The following is a 19,185-nucleotide window of genomic DNA, read 5'->3' on the forward strand; positions in this document are numbered from 1 at the left end:
TTGAATGAATGAATGAGTGAATGAAAAACTTTAATTCGAACATGCTCAAAAAAAAAAAAAATATATATATATATATATATATATATATATATATATATATATATATATATATATATATATATTTAAATATATATATATATATATATATATATATATATATATATATATATATATTTAAATATATATATATATATATATATATATATATATATATATATATATATATATATATATATATATATATATATATATATATATATATATATATATATATATATATATATATATATATATATATTTAAACCAAAGAACAATAGTTAAATAATATGTTTGTTGGTTGCTCCCTGTTTGTAAAGGAAATAATAGGGCCTGAGTCTGTGAGGATTAGGGTACCAGGGCCCTGGTCCTCCAGTTGTGGTCTGGTGGTGGAGCTAGTGTACGTTAATGGAGAATGACTGGTTTTTGGTCAGTTGTGGAACTGCAACAAAATTAATTTCTGCATGAGACCCAATGCGAGAAAGAGATGGTCGGCCTTCCTGTCCTGAGCACCAAGAAGAGGACTGGAGTGGTTTTCCAAGTCCAAATAATGTTATTGCAAAGTCATACATGTTTCCACCCAGTTTCAAACAGGGGACCTTTCGCGTGTGAGGCGAACGTGATAACCACTACACTACAGAAACTTGCATGCTTTGAAAATGGCGGGCATAAAAATAAAATCCTGTAAAAAACTCTGCTACAATTCTTGACAGTAAGATGGATACTGCAGGTTTTCTCCTGGCTGCTCTCAAAGACTCATGCTGATGTTAACCATTCTCTTCATATTTCTGTCTAAATTATGCAACTTTCCTCCTGCAGCTATCCTCAAATCGTGAGTGACCACATTTATTTTCTTCTCTTCTTTGTTTATTTTCTTGTTTTGTTCATTCGTTTCGTTTTCTTCTTATTAGTATCTTTTGTTTCTGAAGTCGGCCTTTGTTGAAAAGGATAGGCAAAATAAGCCATGAGGCTTCAGCCTATACCTTTTTGGTCAAAAAAAAAAAAAAAAAAAAGGGAAATGTGTACATATATATAACATATATATTTATATCTGTGTGTATACTGTACATATACAGTGTGTATATGCAAACATCTTAAAATGTAAATGACCAAAACAAATAAACTAAACTTAACTAAACTAAACTAAACTAAACCATTACACCATGGAACCCACTTCTGCTGTTATTGTGGTCTGACATTGTGGTGGTGGCACCTGACAGAGTGCTGTCCATGAGTGCTGTCCATGGTACCGAGAGCACCTGGGTGTTTAGGGTACCAGGGCCCTGGTCCTCCAGCTCCACGGGCTGGCCCTTTCACTCCGGTGGCCGGTCGGGGTGGAGCTTAACAGCGGGTCCCCGGGTTCGCACGGTGAGCCGGGTCTTTGGGTGGCTCCGGGTCTGGACGGTGAGTCAAAGGTGAGTTGCTGAGCAGTGGGGCGGTGAGCCGGGTTGGTGAGTGGCTTTCAGGGCCGTGCTGTCAGTCTGTGTCCGGGACGAGGCGACGGCGGGCATAAAAAGCGATTTTCCCAGAGATGCTCTAGATGCTGTCCTAAATAACTGCTCTTTTTACTTCTTCAATGACATTTTCTGTGTGTATATAATCCTACCTCAATCAGAGTTTCCTCTGATCCAGCTGCAGCATCTAGAAGCTTCTTTGGCAGGCAGACAGCAAGTGCTAGTCTATTTTCTTAATGACACTTGTTTACTTGACTCAATCATGTAGGTATCATCATACGAAACAAGAAGTCTCCCCGTCGGGGAATCGAACCCCGGTCTTCTGCGTGACAGGCAGAGATACTGTCCACTATACTAACGAGGACAGCTTTTTGCCCAAAGAACTTCCTGATTGCAGGAACTTAATAACTGTGTACCAATGTCATTGGAAAGTCAGTGTCCATCTCCTTCTAAACTTTTATATCGGTCCGCGATTCTCGGCTCTCCGCCGTCTCAGTGCGACGGGAATGCAGGTGAAGCCCCGCGAGTCTCGGCTCGGTTTGCTGCGAGGCTCTGGTCCAGCTGGTCCGGGTTTCCCCGCACCTCCGGGGACCCCCTCTCGGAACCTCTGCTGCTGGGGTCTGGTGGTGGAGCTAGTGTACGTTAATGGAGAATGACTGGCTTTTGGTCAGTTGTGGAACGGCAACAAAATTAATTTCTGCATGAGACCCAATGCGAGAAAGAGATGGTCGGCCTTCCTGTCCTGAGCACCAAGAAGAGGACTGGAGTGGTTTTCCAAGTCCAAATAATGTTATTGCAAAGTCATACATGTTTCCGCCCAGTTTGGAACAGGGGACCTTTCGCATGTGAGACGAACGTGATAACCACTACACTACGGAAACAGACATGCTTTGAAAACGGTGGGCATAAAAATAAAATCCTGTAAAAAACTCTGCTACAATTCTTGACAGTAAGATGGATACTGCAGGTTTTCTCCTGGCTGCTCTCAAAGACTCATGCTGATGTTAACCATTACACCATGGAACCCACTTCTGCTGTTACTGATAAAGTAAAACCAACCATTTTAAAATAAAGGCTCTAAATTGTCTTGTTCTAAAGATTCTCTCACACACACACACACACACACACACACACACACACACACACACACACACACACACACACACACACACACACACACACACACACACACACACACACACACACACACACACACACACACACACACACACACACACACACACACACACACACACACACACACACACACACACACACACACACACACACACACACACACACACACACACACACACACACAGGTTGTTGTGGCCGAGTGGTTAAGGCGATGGACTAGAAATCCATTGGGGATTCCCCGCGCAGGTTCAAATCCTGCCAACAACGAGTAATGTTTGAATGTGCAAGAGGACTGCCCAATTTGCAGTTATTACAGTTTTTGCCCGTTGCTTGAACACTATAGACCCATGCTTAAACTAAAGTAACACAACTTGAAACTTTTGTTACCATACCTCAAACACATGTACCCATACCTTAAACCAAAGCGCTGCTTTGCACTTTAGTTGCAATTCTGCAACACACTTAGTCCTTTATGCAACACACTTGGTCCTGCATACTAGACTCTATTTCATACATAAGACACTTCGTTCACAAATGAAATCTCAGGGTGCCATTTGGAAAACACATGTTTCCAAAATACAAAACACATCGGTTAATTGCAACCATTCAAATACACACCTGAAGGCACCTGCTTGCTAAACGTAACACCAATCAGCCAGCTACAAAAAGGCCTCAGTTTAGCCATTTCAAGAACTTTGCAAGCATGGATGGAGGGAGAGCAACAGATAGAGGGAGAGGACGACAAGGAGGGCAAGGACAAGGTCGAAGAGGCAATGCACGGACCTCCATATCTGACGATATAAGGGCAACTTTGGTGGATCATGTTATAGATCATGGCCTGACAATGAGGGAAGCTGGGCAGAGAGTCCACTCGCACCTCAGCCGCTTCACAGTGGCATCTATAATACTGTAAGAACATTCAGACTGGAAAACAGGTATGTCTTCCCCTCTCTACCTTCTACTCAGATGGTATTTACAGCACTCTACAGTATATCACATTACCACATCACTGGTACAGGGTATTGCAGGGTTCAGTACAGTGGATGATACAGTATATACAGTGAAGTACTGTAAGAAAAAGAATCAAACTGATGACAATTTGTGTTTGTATTTCTCTAGAATGACTAAAAAAACCTTCTGGGGGAGGACGCCAACGCCTGTTCACACAACAGCACACAACATGAGCCCACGTGCAGTATGCACAATTATTTGTTTACAGTATAGTGTTTTTTCTAATTATTTTTTTTAGTTCACGTTACAGTACTATGTACAACATTGAGTAGGCCTATTTGGTTTGGTTTTTTTGGTTGCTTGAAAATGTGCCTGCTGAATAAACAAAAATAAAAAAACCAAAATCAAAGACTGCAGTGTTTTATATAAAGTAGACTAGTGTGTTCTCCCTGATCTGAAAGTGTATGCATATGATACAAGTGTGTGTCATTTTGTCATCAGAGTTACATTTTGACCAAGTATTTTTAGGTTTTGATAGCAGAGTCTAGGCAGTGATAGTAGAGTTTCAATTTGACACAGATGTGAATGGTATATTTCCCAGTGTTGTGTCATGCTTACTTGTGTGTAGAGTTTTGGCACAATGAGCGAAATTTTGCAAAATGTGTTCAAGCAACGGGCAAAAACTGTAATCATATCCAGTACTGTCCTTCAAAAGTAATCAGTTGGATTCCCTTGTGGTACATTTTGTATTTTCTACCCAGCATGGTAATACACATGGATGATTTTTAATTTTACCACAACAGGACAAATAATATGAAGTCATACATTTATTTCTAACATGAATGATTTGAAGATAGGATTTTTTTTCTCGTTACGCCCGCCATTTTCACAGCATGCAAGTTTCTGTAGTGTAGTGGTTATCACGTTCACCTAACATGCGAAAGGTCCCCTGTTCAAAACTGGGTGGAAACATGTATGACTTTGCAATAATATTATTGATTTTTCTCGTCATGCCCGCCGTTTTCAAAACATGTCAGTCACTAGCTCCACCACCAGACCCCAGCAGCATCACCAGCAGACCTCAGGAGCTTCCACCACCAGACCCCAACAAAAACTCAACAACCTCAACAACCCGGCTCACCTGGAGCCACCCAAAGACCCGGCTCACCATCCGAACCCGGGGACCCGCTTTTAAGCCCCCCCCCGACCGGCCACTGGAGTGAAAGAGCCAGCCCTTGGGCCTGGAGGACCAGGGCCCTGGTACCCTAAACACCCAGACGCTCCTAGCACCATGGACAGCACTCTGTCAGATGCTCAGGCGCATATTGCTTTTCACTCATGTTCTGGTTTCAGGACCACCATAAAACCACAATAAAAGCTGAACAGGGTTCCATGGTGTAATGGTTAGCGCTCTGGACTTTGACTCCAGTAATCTGAGTTCAAATCTCAGTGGAACCTGTCAGTCTCCCACACAACCAGGTACAAAGGTATCAAGGTTTTACCCACATGATGTTGTAGTATCAATCCACGAGGCTCCACCTCAAAAAACAACACGGGGAAATGGAAACATGGACACCATTAGACCTGCTTTAGGGGGCTGGAGTTACCCTAAAATGTCCATAAGAACCCTTAAATATGTGATGAATGTATCTAATATCATGAGTATGTTCTTGAATGATGTTTAAGCAGTTTATACAGTCGTTTTCAGCTAGTGATGCTAATGATGGTCACTGATCAATACGAAGGATCATTTCCAACAGTTGTTTCCCTTCACAGTTCCAAACAAATCTGATCAATTTTAAGAGATAATCAGAAAGAAATCAGTCTTAGAAGAGATCTGCTTCATTCATATCTGAGAGAATTGTGCTGGGTCACATGATGTCATTTAAGCTGGTTAGTTAGTTGAGAGAGTTGTAGGATTTTTGACACTGTCAGAAGATTTGAAAGGAGTGACGCCATCCCCCAAAGTCACAGACTGTGTGGCGGAGTCACATCCTGGTTAAACTGCAGAGTGGCGCAGCGGAAGCGTGCTGGGCCCATAACCCAGAGGTGGATGGATGGAAACCATCCTCTGCTACTTAAGACTTCCTCTCATACATGACGTTCCTGTGAGAGATTAACTGAAATCTATCCAGAGCTTTTTGCAGCTGTTTTGAGCCGTTTGCCGGATATGTGTTTTGTGGCTCGTTGGTCTAGTAGTATGATTCTAGCTTTGGGTGTGAGAGGTCCCGGGTTCAATTCCCGGACGAGCCCCAGAGATTTATGCAATTTGTGGTTTTTCTCCTCCAAGTAGCAAAGTTTCAAGACTGATTACATCAGGTGGTGCCCCGTTTTGATCAATTCATTTTGAAGATTCAATTTGATAAATAATCTACTTTATTAATTATTGAGCCAGTTTTAAGCAGAAGAATAAATCAGGTGTTGCATTATGGTCCTATTTTAGAACGACTGAAGTATCAGTGCATGTAACTCAAGGTTTTGTAAACAAGGCCTGGATCACAACATACACATACCTAGATACATACAAAAAAGTGCTTTACATAAAAACATTTGAAAAATGAAGATATACAGGACTGTCTCAGAAAATTATAATATTGTGATTTTCTGTAATGCAATTACAAAAACAAAAATGTCATACATTCTGGATTCATTACAAATCAACTGAAATATTGCAAGCCTTTTATTATTTTAATATTGCTGATCATGGATTACAGCTTAAGAAAACTCAAATATCCTATCTCAAAAAATTAGAATATTCTGGGAATCTTAATCTTAAACTGTAAGCCATAATCAGCAATATTAAAATAATAAAAGGCTTGCAATATTTCAGTTGATTTGTAATTAATCCAGAATGTATGACATTTTAGTTTTTTCATACTACTAGACCAACGAGCCATAAAACACACACCTGGCCAACAAAAACTCCATGTCTCATCATCAGAAGCAGGAGCTGTCATTGATGACATCACCAAAGATGATGGTTCTGGACGTTAAAAACAGCAATCAGTAAAATAAACAATAAAAACAAAATAAATCTCAATACTTTGTTAAACACCGTTTGTTGGCAATGACAGAGGTCAAACGTTTTCTGTAAGTCTTCACAAGGTGATGATGAGCAGTGATGTTTTGGTGAGGATTCAGATAGTTAGATCGGGGGCCTCATGTACTAAGAGTGCGTGGATTTCAACTTGAATCCGTGTGTGGAATTAACAAGACCGCAAAAATTCATATGTACAAAGCTGTGCGTTCGCCCCAATCCACGCAGGTTTCTCTGTACATCCCAATCAGCGTGGATTTGAGCGCACATGCGGGAGCACAACACTCCGCCCCGTCTCCTCCCTCAAATATATGTTTGAATATGATATGAAGATAATTATCCATTAAAAACTGCTCATCCTAACAAGAAATGTGCAAAAAGTAAAACAAATAAAAAAAGAAAACATCGGCTCTGAGCTGGGTGTCGGACTCCAGTCCTCGAGGGCCGGTGTCCCTGCAGGTTTTACATGTTTCCCTGCTTCATTGCACCATGATACAAGTGACTGTGTCATCAACAGAACTATCCAGACTTTGATGACAAGTTGGTGACGATGATTAATTAGAATCAGGTGTGTTAAAGCAGTGAAACATCTAAAACATGCAGGACACCGGCCCTTCTGGGATTCACTTTGACACCTACGTTATGGTGTTCTTTGCTTTGCGTTGCGTTCGGTGAAGAGTTGTGGTTTTATTATGACCGTACGGGTTTGTGAATGTTTATGGGCAGCGTTAGTGCATCATTACACTCTGCTTTTCTTGTTTGTATTTTAAGAACCGACACCAGAATTTTTGGTGGATGAAAAACGGCTCCTCGTTCTGCTTTATTGTCATGCATATTATATACTAACGGATTAAGACCAATGTACACGTTTATTGAGTCTTACACATTATGGATGTCCGCGATCACCTCTCTCATAAGTATAACAATGTGAACAAAATACATTTATATTTAAAACATGAAGCATTACGATCTGATTCCTCTGCTGCAGAAATAAAGACAATTTGTGCCGACGGGATTATCGAGGTGCAAACGTGAGAAATAAAGAGCAAAGTTGCTGTAACTCGGAGTGTTTCATCCGCAGGAGGAGAGACAGGTCACGTGTCGTGCCAAAAAGTGATTGAAGGCCAAATACAGTTAATGAAAGGTTGTTTCTGCCTAAATATGACTTGATCTCATTCTTGAGCTTCATAATCTGAAATCTGACGTTTTAGCGCTCTCGCTCAACGGGCTGCTGTGCGCGCTCCCGCGGCCACAAATCAGAAGAAATCAGATTCTGGCAGGCAATCACTTTTTGGCACAACACAACACCGGTTTTTGCTTCAAAATTAATTTTAATGTATTTCTGTCCAGACACAGTTATGGGATGTTTAGGATCTGGCTTTTATCAGTAGTCCTCCCATACGGTCGTCATGACGACAGACAGATGTCCGACCTGCAGCTCCAGCTGAAGCATCATGTTGGTCTGAACCGGAGCAGCTGGTCCAGTTCAGGAGAGAGATCCAGAAGATCCTCTTGGTACCTGAACCAGCTGATGGTCCAGTCTTAGTCCTGGACCAGCAGGTCCAGACTAAACCAGCTGATGGTCCAGTCTTAGTCCTGGACCAGCAGATGCGTTTGGTCCCTGAGGACTCGCTCCTGATCCTGCATCAGCAGGTTCCTCTAACGGAGCCAAAGCTCCATCAGGATTTGCAGGTTCCATCGTTGAGCTCCTTTAGTTGTTTCAGATCATGTGGCTGATTGTGAGATTGTTGCAGCTCCACTCTTGTGTAATTTATCTGGTGATGTCGGGACTGTCGTGTCCTTCACGTGGTCGTGAATTTATTGTTGACGTTAAGTTTCCTCATATTCTGCACTTCACTGCATCACCAGTGAGTGTCGCCAACGGACAGAACCTCAGAAAAGTGCGTACAAAAGCCTTAATGTGTGAGTGAAGGACCGCAGCTTTCTACGTTCACGTCATTCTTTGTACATCCGACCGCGAGCGTTGAAAGTGGCGTACGCACGTTTTTTGTGCGCCGCACTCTTAGTACATGAGGCCCCTGGTCTCTCCATCGGGGAATCGAACCCCAGGCCCAGATACTGCCCACTATACTAACATTGTCATAATTAAGAATTATTTAATCTAACCCTGGAATGTCATCAGACATGTGATGTGTTGAGGAATTTATCAAAAACCAGTTCAGAAGTCCGCTCGTGATATAGAGAGTTTTTAATCAATAAGCCGGCGGTGGACATGACCAGCACAGATCGAGTCTGTAGTTGGTGTGCCGACTCCGAGAGGCTTTACAACAGAGTTTTTATACAAGAAGCCTGTGATCTTCCAACCCGGGACTACCCCCTGGGTCAGGAAGTCCTTATATGGTATTGAGTCCTCGTCTCTGCAGGAGCTGGAAGTGGGGGCCATTCCCCCGGTGCCATCTCGGCAGGGATGCAAGACGCCGGACCTTGCGTGACAATGTCCCGGCAGGGGTCTTCAGGAACTGGAACCTGCATGTCTATGTCTTAAGGGGGGCACATGCCAAAAGCAATCTGCAAGGTGTTGTTGTGTCCCTGCAGGGGGGCCAAACGGTCAAAATGCTTCATCAGATGTCATTGATGATGTCATCAGTCTCACTGAGTAAAATCCATCTCAGTGACCAGAACAGCAGTGGAGGTGATTCATTTCTGCTAGCCTTCAACCTGGACTCTACACTTCAAACAAACTTCATAAATGTGACTTCAGCGCCCAACGTGGGGCTCGAACCCACGACCCTGAGATTAAGAGTCTCATGCTCTACCGACTGAGCTAGCCGGGCTTCAGATGCTAGAAAATAAGAATAATAATCGAAAAGTGTCTTTAATGTGAGGTTTTATCAGTGTTTCAGAGAAACCAGTTTTCCGTCTGGTCTCCTCTGGACACCACCCAGACAGATGAAGGACAACATGTGACTAAACTTGTGATTTTCTAGTTTTTCGCAATTGTAGCTGCTCAGAAATTGGCTATTTCAGAGGTGTCCCTTTTTTAGGAGTTGGTGCAGTTGGAAGCCAACTACCTGGTGATGATGTCACCTACTCTCGTCCACTTGGCATTATGAGACAATTGGAGCGCATTTCAAGTTCAGCTTGACTACGTCAAAATCTCTGTAGACCTGGCGGTTATCAGGTTGCTATGCTCAGGCGCGTCATTTACGCCGGGGACGGTGGGGACGCGTCCCCACCACTTTGTCTGACGAGCAGATTTGTCCCCACCACTTAAAAAAAAAATAAAAATAAATAAGTAAGACGCGATTTGTCCCGTATTTTCATTAACGCCCCATACACATGTCTGTCACACACACATCAACACTAAATTTATCAATAATGAACAAAATAAAACACAGGAAGCATTAAGGCCAGCAAAATCTTTGTGGCGGGACAACAGGACCTGCTGCGTCTGTGCCCAGATCTTTCTATGTGTGTGACAGACAGCGCTGCGGGGAGGACTCGAGCTTCACCTCCAGGTAGGAGTTGGGAATTGGGAATTAAAAGTTGCGTTCTGCAGGCCCGGTTCTACGAGGGTGCATAAGCATGCATTGCACCCTCATTTTATGTGTCTTCATGCTCAGTTGAAAAGACGAAAAGTCTGAAAAAACTGACAAATGCGCCTGATTTATGGTTCCGCGTTAAATCGACGGCGTAGCCTACGGCGTAGGTTACGCAGCGTCGCGTACCGTACGTTCGCATCCCTGCGTATCCTACGCCGTACGCTTTGCGTTGGTGCAACGCGGAACCATAAATCAGCCAGTGTCCGTCACTCATCTGCTTCCAGCGCGCAGTTTCCTGCAGCAGCAAGACGCTGCTCTCTGCTGCTCCGTTAACACAAAGTAACCGTGGATATTCCCAAGTGGTTCAGCACAACGACATAAACAAGTTTACAGGACTGTCTCAGAAAATTAGAATATTGTGATAAAGTCCTTTATTTTTCTGGAGTCCAAAAATGTCATACATTCTTGATTCATTACAAATCAACTGAAATATTGCAAGCCTTTTATTATTTTAATATTGCTGATTATGGTTTACAGTTTAAGATTAAGATTCCCAGAATATTCTAATATTTTGAGATAGGATATTTGAGTTTTCTTAAGCTGTAAGCCATGATCAGCAATATTAAAATAATAAAAGGCTTGCAATATGTATATGATGTTTCCGACGACCTACATAAGACCGCGCAAATGGCTTTTAATATGGGGACAATATCGCGTCAATACGCATCATCTAATGCAATGCCTATTATTTATCATGAAACCTCAATTCGGAAGTAATGGGCCTAGCTCGTACCCAGCACTTTTCAAACCTTACTCAGGTTTATGGTAAATGTCCCCAGCACTTCTGAAATCAAACTGACGCCCATGGCTATGCTCCTCAAGCTAGCCTATAGCTAGCTAGTGCAAAATGCCCCACTATCTATGTCTCTACATACCTGTCTAGATGGTTTTGTATAAGATTAAGGGGGAATAGAAACTAAATGATTGAATGAATTGAATCATGATCAATAACCTGCTGCACAGTTTCTGTAGTCTAGTGGTTATTTGGTTCGTCGCAAATGCAAAAGGTCTCTGGTCTGAGTCTAACAAGCTGGACCTCTGGATCAGGACTGACGAGTGAACAGAACATCCACAGTTTTATCTTAGAAGAACTTCATCAATTAAAGCTTTTTTAGCAAGCCAACGGCAACTGTTGTGTGGAGGAGTCATTTTCATCCTATTGACCTTTGTTCACTTGTATCAGTCATGTATGTCCATTGTACCAAATAGCTGGTCTCTCCATCGGGGAATCGAACCCCAGGCCCAGATACTGGCCACTATACTAACATTGTCATAATTAAGAATTATTTAATCTAACCCTGGAATGTCATCAGACATGTGATGTCATTGATGATGTCATCAGTCTCACCGAGTAAAATCCATCTCAGTGACCAGAACAGCAGTGGAGGTGATTCCTTTCTGCTAGCCTTCAACCTGGACTCTACACTTCAAACACTTCATAAATGTGACTTCAGCGCCCAACGTGGGGCTCGAACCCACGACCCTGAGATTAAGAGTCTCATGCTCTACCGACTGAGCTAGCCGGGCTTCAGATGCTAGAAAATAAGAATAATAATCGAAAAGTGTCTTTAATGTGAGGTTTTATCAGTGTTTCAGAGAAACCAGTTTTCCGTCTGGTCTCCTCTGGACACCACCCAGACAGTTGAAGGACAACATGTGACTAAACTTGTGATTTTCTAGTTTTTCGCAATTGTAGATGCTCACAAATTGGCTATTTCAGAGGTGTCCATTTTTTAGGAGTTGGTGCAGTTGGAAGCCAACTACCTGGTGATCATGTCACCTACTCTCGTCCACTTGGCATTATGAGACAATTGGAGCGCATCTCAAGTTCCGCTTGACTACGTCAAAATCTGTGTAGACCTGGGGTCCGTTTCACAAAGCAGGTTCAACAAACTCTGAGTCTAATCCTGAACTCTTAGTTGATCTACTCTGAGATCGGAAACTCTGAGTTTTCGGTTCCAGAACAGCGGATTTGAGGTAATTTACTCAACTCTAAGTAGTTTCACCTGGAGTTAAGCTCATGCGTGAGGGAAATAAAAAGCCATCATCAGTAGAGCGCTGATACAAGGATTCACCATGGCAACCGGCAACAACAAAAGAGCGACATACTTTTTATTTTTTTTATTTTAAACTTTATTTATCATTTCAATTTACAAAATCCCTTTGAGGAAACATTGCATCTGAAGATCCACATACTTCACGCCGTGTCCTTTTTCACCCGAATGGAATTAGAGATTTTAATGCGTGCATACGGCGAATTTGAACATGTATTTCGAAAAAAGAGTAACACCGCAGCACAGAATATAATATAAAATTAATTTACTGTAACAGATCTCTACATCATTCACCTGCAATCCTGTGGAACCCCTTGATGGCTTGGACAGGTTTATGTAGGCTTGCCACCCGTCCCTTGAAATACGGAATTGTTCCGTAATTGGGAATTAAAAGTTGCGTTCCGTATTGAACCAATACAGACACATATTATGCCAGGGTTCTCCAACTCCGGTCCTGGAGAGCACCTATCCAGCATGTTTTAGATCTTTCCCTGCTTCAGCACACCATGATACAAGGAGCTGTGTCAGCAACAGAACTGTCCGGACCTTGATGACAAGTTAATGACGACCATTGATTAGAATCAGGTGTGTTCATGCAGGGAGACACCTAAAACATGCTGGATAGGTGGATCCAGGACCGGAGTTGGAGACCCCTGTATTATGCTCTTATTTATTCATGTAATAATATACAGGTGGAGGTCGGAACATTTGAATATATTGCAAAACTTCATTCGTAGTAAATTCAACTTAAGGTGAAACAAAACAAATGCAAAGTGAGATATTTCAAGCCTTTATTTGTTATAATTTTGATGATTATGGCTCACAGTTTATGAAAACCCCAAATAAAAAATCTCCAAAAATTAAAATATATTATGAAATCATTAAACAATTCAATCATCAAAATTATAACAAATAAAGGATTAACATATATTGCTTTGCCTGTATGAGACTATGTACTGTAATGTACATGTATTACGTGGTCTTATAACCATCTCTCGACGAATATTTAATTCTCTGCGCATTAATTCTGCACCTTCATCAATTGTATCTTCAACAAAAGGACATGCCGTGTTCGTGACAATGGACTTCTAATATTTATACTGACTCTGTTTTTATTGACAGACGGCAGAACTTCGCCAAAACTCGCCTTCTGACTGAATGAATGAGGAAATCAAATGTGCGTGTGTCTCTGAAAGAGGCGGAGACGCAGAGAAACTCCAGGTTCATTGAGATAAACCTGTCCCGACCAGGTTAGGTTCAGAGCGTCTGTTACTACGGTAACTGACCGAGAGCTTAAGTTACCTCTCTTTGTGAAACAGGCTAGAGTTACCTCTCTTTCTCTGGTTTGAGTTACCTCCCTTTGTGAAACGGAAAACTCAGAGTTTCCCTCATTTCAGGGTTAACAGACTCAGAGTTTTCACTAAACCTGCTTTGTGAAACGGACCCCTGGTCAGTTACCGTAGTAACAGACTCTCTGAAACTAACCTGGTCGCTAGCAGGTTTTCTTCCATAAACCCTGAGTTTCTCTCCGTCTCCTCCCTCAGTGGCGTCAATTCAGCCAATGGGCCACAATTGAATCATTGTCTCCCTTATGCGCCGCTTGCCGGGTCCTTACCACTGGCAGAGTCCATTGTCCTTGGCTAAGTGTCCGGGCCGTAGCACCCCCCCTCTCCACCGCAATCAATTGAAGTGTGAATGGTGTGAAAATCTGATCCAAACACCCTAGTGGATTTCCATTGCAAGTACAGTAATGAAATGAAATAGAGTCCCCTTCTGCGACTCTGTCAGATTGAATAGCCTAGCACAACAGACGAGGTGGCCGAGTGGTTAAGGCGATGGACTGCTAATCCATTGTGCTCTGCACGCGTGGGTTCGAATCCCATCCTCGTCGTGCTTCCATTTTTTCTTTATATAGTATAGAGTCAATACAATACAATCTACGTGCTTTCCAGAGACCAATCACATGACCCCCAAACAACTGTCAAAAAAACACTGGCAAGGGACAAAACCCCCTTTCAGAGAGAACACCTAGCTGCTGAAAACCAGGTGGCTAGAGAAAGAAGAGTGAGAGAGAACAGAGAATAGTGAGACAAAGATATGTTGTCAAAGGTAAAACAAGTGCAGATATATTAGTATTAATGAACCGTTAACAGGTCAACTACCAGTTCGATGTAAATATGACTCATTCCTGGTTAGTTTTTGGTCTACAGAGACCACTATATAAACAGGTGTAGACAGCAGACATTGGTCATAGGGCTAGTTGAGTATGGAATTATTGAATGAGGTTTTGTTGAGCAAGGACTAGTTGAATAAGGTTGAGTTGAATGAGGACTAGTTTACTAAGGACTAGTTGAAAGAGGATGAGTTGAATAAGGGATAGTTGAATGATGCAGAGTTGAGTAAGAAATAATTGAATGAAGACTAGCTGAGTAGGGACTAGTTGAATGAAGATTAGTTGAGCAAGGACTAGTTCGGTGTCGTCACAGTCAGGTCGTCCTACTTCATGGACGACCTGACTGTGACGACACCGAACGTCCCAGGGGGGAGGTGGATCCTGAAGGGCCTGGAGGAACTAACCAGCTGGGCCCGCATGACCTTCAAGCCTGCAAAATCCAGATCCCTCATGCTGAAGAAAGGAAAGGTCACCGACAAGTTCCACTTCTCACTTGGCAGCATCCAGATACCGTCCATCACCGACAAACCAGTGAAGAGCCTGGGGAAGGTGTTTCATTGCAGCTTGAAGGACAAGGCAGCCATCCACGCGACCAACCAGGAGCTGGAGGCTTGGCTAGCCACCGTGGACAAGTCAGGTCTACCAGGCAAGTTCAAGGCCTGGGTGTACCAACATGGCATCCTCCCAAGGATCCTCTGGCCCCTCTTGGTGTACGAGGTCCCGATCTCCACTGTTGAGGGATTTGAAAGGAGAGTCAGCAGGTTCCTGCGGAAGTGGCTGGGCTTACCCCGGAGCCTGAGCAGCATCGCCCTGTATGGGAAAAACAACATGCTGAAGCTCCCCATCAGCAGCCTGAATGAAGAATTCAAGGTGAGCCGTACTAGGGAGGTGCTGCAATACAGAGAATCATCTGACCCAAAAGTCTCTCAAGCTGGGATAGAAGTCAGAACGGGGCGGAAATGGAAGGCAGCAGAGGCCGTGGATGTTGCTGAATCACGGCTGCGGCATAGGGCTCTGGTTGGGACAGTGGCTCGGGGAAGGGCAGGCCTGGGTAGCAGTACAACACCTCGCTACGACAAGGCAGAGGGGAAGGACAGGAGAGCATTGCTCCAGGAAGAGGTGCGGGCAGCAGTGGAAGAAGAGCGAGCCAGCACGATGGTTGGAATGCGGCAGCAGGGAGCCTGGACGCGGTGGGAGCAGGCAGCAGAGCGCAAAGTCACTTGGACTGAGCTGTGGAGAGCCGAGCCCCAGCGCCTAAAATTCCTGATCCAGGCCGTCTATGACGTGCTGCCAAGCCCGTCTAACCTGTTCTGTTGGGGGAAGGTGGAGTCACCAGCTTGCGCTCTGTGCCAGAAGAGAGGGACCCTGGAGCACATCTTGAGCTGCTGTCCGAGAGGCCTGAGCGAGGGGCGCTACCGCTGGCGTCATGACCAGGTCTTGAAGGCTATAGCAAACACCATCTGCAGCGGAATTGCCCACTGCAAGCGCCTCCGCCCAGAGAAGAAGGCCATCTCCTTCATCAGAGCTGGAGAAGAACCACCAGCTGTTGCCAGGACCTCCTCCTCTGGCCTGCTATCAATGGCACAAGACTGGGAGCTGAAGGTTGATTTGGGGAAACAATTAAAGTTCCCGGACAACGTGGCCATAACATCACTAAGGCCAGATGTGGTGCTGACCTCAGCAACCTCCAAGCAGGTCGTGCTCCTGGAGCTAACGGTCCCTTGGGAAGACCGCATCGAGGAGGCCAATGAGAGGAAGAGGGCTAAATACCAGGCTCTGGTAGAGGAGTGTCGGCTCAACGGGTGGCGAGCAAGATGTGAGCCCATTGAGGTGGGATGCAGAGGGTTCGCAGGCCAGTCCCTCTGCAGGGCCTACAGTATGCTGGGCATCACCGGGGCCAGTAAGAGAAGGGCCATCAAGGAGGCCACAGAGGCAGGAGAGGTTGCCTCACGTTGGCTGTGGATCAGGAGAGGAGATCCGTGGGTAGGGTAGCGCTACCTGGACACAAGCTGGGGGATTGATCACCCCCGGCTGTGTCGCCTGGAAGAGAGTGTATGACGTTGAAATGACCCGAAACACTCAATGACCCCAGGTAACATCACTGATGATGTGTCCAGGTTGCATCACTAGTTGATGTATGTTACTAAGTTGAATGAGGACAATTTGAATGAGGTCTAGTTGAATGAGGACTACTTGAATGAATATTAGTTGAGCAAGGATTAGGTGAATGAGGACAAGTTGAATGAGGTCTAGTTGAATGAGGACTACTTGAATGAATATTAGTTGAGCAAGGATTAGGTGAATGAAGACCAGTTAAATGAGAACTAATTCAGTAAGGACTAGTAGAATGAGGAGTAGTTGGAAAAGGATTCATTGAGCAAGCAGTAGCTGAATGAGGGCTAGTTATATAACGGCTAGTTAAGTGGGGACTAGTTGATTAAAGACGAGTTAAATGAGGACCAGTTGAATGATGACGAGTTGAGTAGGGACTAGTTGAATGAGGACTACTTGAGAGGGGACAAGATGTATAAGCAGGAGTTTATTGATGACTAGCTGAATGTGGAATAGTTAAATTAGTTCTATTTGAGTAAGGCCTAGTTGAATGAGGGCTAGTTGATAAGGAGTAGTTGAATGATGATGAGTTGAGTAGGGACTAATTGAATGAGGGCTAGTTGAGTGAGTACTGGTTGAAATAGAATAGCCTAACAAAACAGACGTGGTGACCGAGATTTTAAGGTGAGAGGACTGCTATTGCTGAATCCCAATCTCCACCCTAAACCCTCCAGCCCTGAACCCTCACACGTCAAATAAAAACGTTTGTGTTTTTTTTTGTTTTTTGTTTTTATAAACTTTATTTAACATTTCAATTTACAAAATTCCTAGTCAGATCAAAATGTTACGTACCGGTATTATAAGTTTGGGAATGATCATCCTACAGATGTTTGAAAACAAAGTGGTAGCCTATATAAAGGAGCATAAAATTCAACAAAGAACACAATTTAAACATGCGCACATTACAATATGTATTTCCTTGTTAATGTAGTTTATTTCTTTCAATCTACCCGTACCAGCACATCCAGTATGCCAGGCTCAATCGCACAGTAATTTCATTTTTGTAAGAGAGCGTATAAATTGATGGTAACCTGGGGTTCAAGTCGTCGACCTCCTCGTGGTGAACCCTGGTAACTGATTCGTCAGGCGAACGACAACAACTAGAGACAGCAGCAGCAACTACAGCTACAGCCTAAACGTCCATCTCACTGTACCAATCACACATCCACAGAATGCAACCTGGTGCCAACCCAGAACACGTGCCCTTTTCAGGGCGGGCGTCAGAAGATGTCATAAGGGACGGCATCATTGTGCTTCATCTGAATGTGGAAGGCCTCACCAAGGCCAAGACATCGATCATCGAGCATCTAATACAAGCCCATAATCCTACCGCCATCCTCCTTCAAGAAACCCACACGAGTGAAAGCTCCCACCTCAAAATTCCTGGCTTCACCTTGCCTTTGACTCGCCCTGTATCTATGCTGGCGACTTCAACTGCCGCAGCACTACCTGGGGATACAGCTCAACAAACCCAGACAGAGGAGCACTCGAGGACTGGGCCTCAGTGTCCGGTGTCCAACTCCTGTTCAACCCCAAGCAACCAGACAGCTTCCACTCCGGAAGATGGAACACCACCTCAAACCCCGACCTTGCATTTGCAAAACTCAATGGCCCCTCGCCCCACCGCACCATTCTGGAACCTTTTCCCAGGTCCCAGCACAGGCCTTCACTGATCATTCCAGTCAACCCAATTCAACCAATACATACCAAACCTGTGAAGAGGTGGAACTTCCGCAAGGCAAGATGGAACCAGTTCACAAATCTAGTGGACTCGGGGATAGACAACCTCCCCCCTCCATCCTCCTTCAACCCCGACCTCGCCTACTCAGCCTTCTGCAAACTCACCATCAGGGCAGCTAAGAAGGCCATCCCTCGCGGCTTCCGCCGTCGGTATATACCCACCTGGGACGAGGAGTGCGAAACACACTACAACGAATACTTGAATGCTGAACCCGGCGAAGAGGCAGCCTCAAAAGCATCAGACCTGACAGAATGCCTCGACAAAAAGCGTAGAGAGCGATGGGAGGAAACTGTCCGAGGAATCGACTTCACCCACTCTAGCAGAATGGCTTGGAAGACCTTCAATCGCCTCACAGGCAGAAGCTCCAGACCAACACAATGCCCTGTATCAGCCAATTCAATTGCTGAACAACTTCTTGCCAACGGCCGATTCACGGACACTGCAAAAGACCACACCCGTTCCGTCAAGCAGGAAACTACAAACCTCTTGCAAGCCCCAGGAGCAAAAGGCCACATTTCAACACCATTCACATCCAAAGAGCTCTCCACCGCCATCGGACAACTGAAGAGTAGGAAAGCCCAGGGGCCAGACAACATCCCACCAGAATTCTTGCTTCACTGTGGCCAAAAATGCCAGAACTGGCTCAAGGAGTTTTACTCCTCCTGCCTCAACCGACTAGCAATACCCAAGATCTGGCGAAGGGCAACAATCATTGCCTTACCAAAACCCAACAAACCAACGGACAACCCCAAGAACTACCGCCCAATCTCACTGCTCTGTGTCCCATTCAAGGTCCTGGAGCGACTTCTTTTAGCCCGTCTGGACCCCACCATAGACCCCCAACTACCCGACCAACAAGCAGGATTCCACCGCGGACGCAGCACCGTCCACCAGATCGTAAAGCTGACAAACGACATCGAAGACAGC

General features: G+C 44.3%; 6 non-coding genes across 6 annotated transcripts; 3 read left to right on the top strand and 3 right to left on the bottom strand.

Annotated features, from left to right (window-relative positions):
• Positions 1-1,782: 1,782 nt before the first annotated feature.
• On the bottom strand, positions 1,783-1,854 carry trnad-guc (transfer RNA aspartic acid (anticodon GUC)). Its single transcript has one exon. It is a non-coding gene; the product is annotated as a tRNA-Asp (tRNA).
• A 958-nt stretch (positions 1,855-2,812) lies between these two features.
• trnas-aga (transfer RNA serine (anticodon AGA)) lies at positions 2,813-2,894 on the top strand. Its single transcript has one exon. It is a non-coding gene; the product is annotated as a tRNA-Ser (tRNA).
• Positions 2,895-4,964: 2,070 nt separating this feature from the next.
• trnaq-uug (transfer RNA glutamine (anticodon UUG)) lies at positions 4,965-5,036 on the top strand. Its single transcript has one exon. It is a non-coding gene; the product is annotated as a tRNA-Gln (tRNA).
• Positions 5,037-9,337: 4,301 nt separating this feature from the next.
• trnak-cuu (transfer RNA lysine (anticodon CUU)) lies at positions 9,338-9,410 on the bottom strand. Its single transcript has one exon. It is a non-coding gene; the product is annotated as a tRNA-Lys (tRNA).
• Positions 9,411-11,632: 2,222 nt separating this feature from the next.
• trnak-cuu (transfer RNA lysine (anticodon CUU)) lies at positions 11,633-11,705 on the bottom strand. The gene has a single exon. It is a non-coding gene; the product is annotated as a tRNA-Lys (tRNA).
• Positions 11,706-14,041: 2,336 nt separating this feature from the next.
• trnas-gcu (transfer RNA serine (anticodon GCU)) lies at positions 14,042-14,123 on the top strand. The gene has a single exon. It is a non-coding gene; the product is annotated as a tRNA-Ser (tRNA).
• Positions 14,124-19,185: the final 5,062 nt, after the last annotated feature.

The sequence above is a fragment of the Cololabis saira genome, chromosome 10, assembly GCF_033807715.1.
Source record: "Cololabis saira isolate AMF1-May2022 chromosome 10, fColSai1.1, whole genome shotgun sequence".
NCBI lineage: Eukaryota > Metazoa > Chordata > Actinopteri > Beloniformes > Belonidae > Cololabis > Cololabis saira.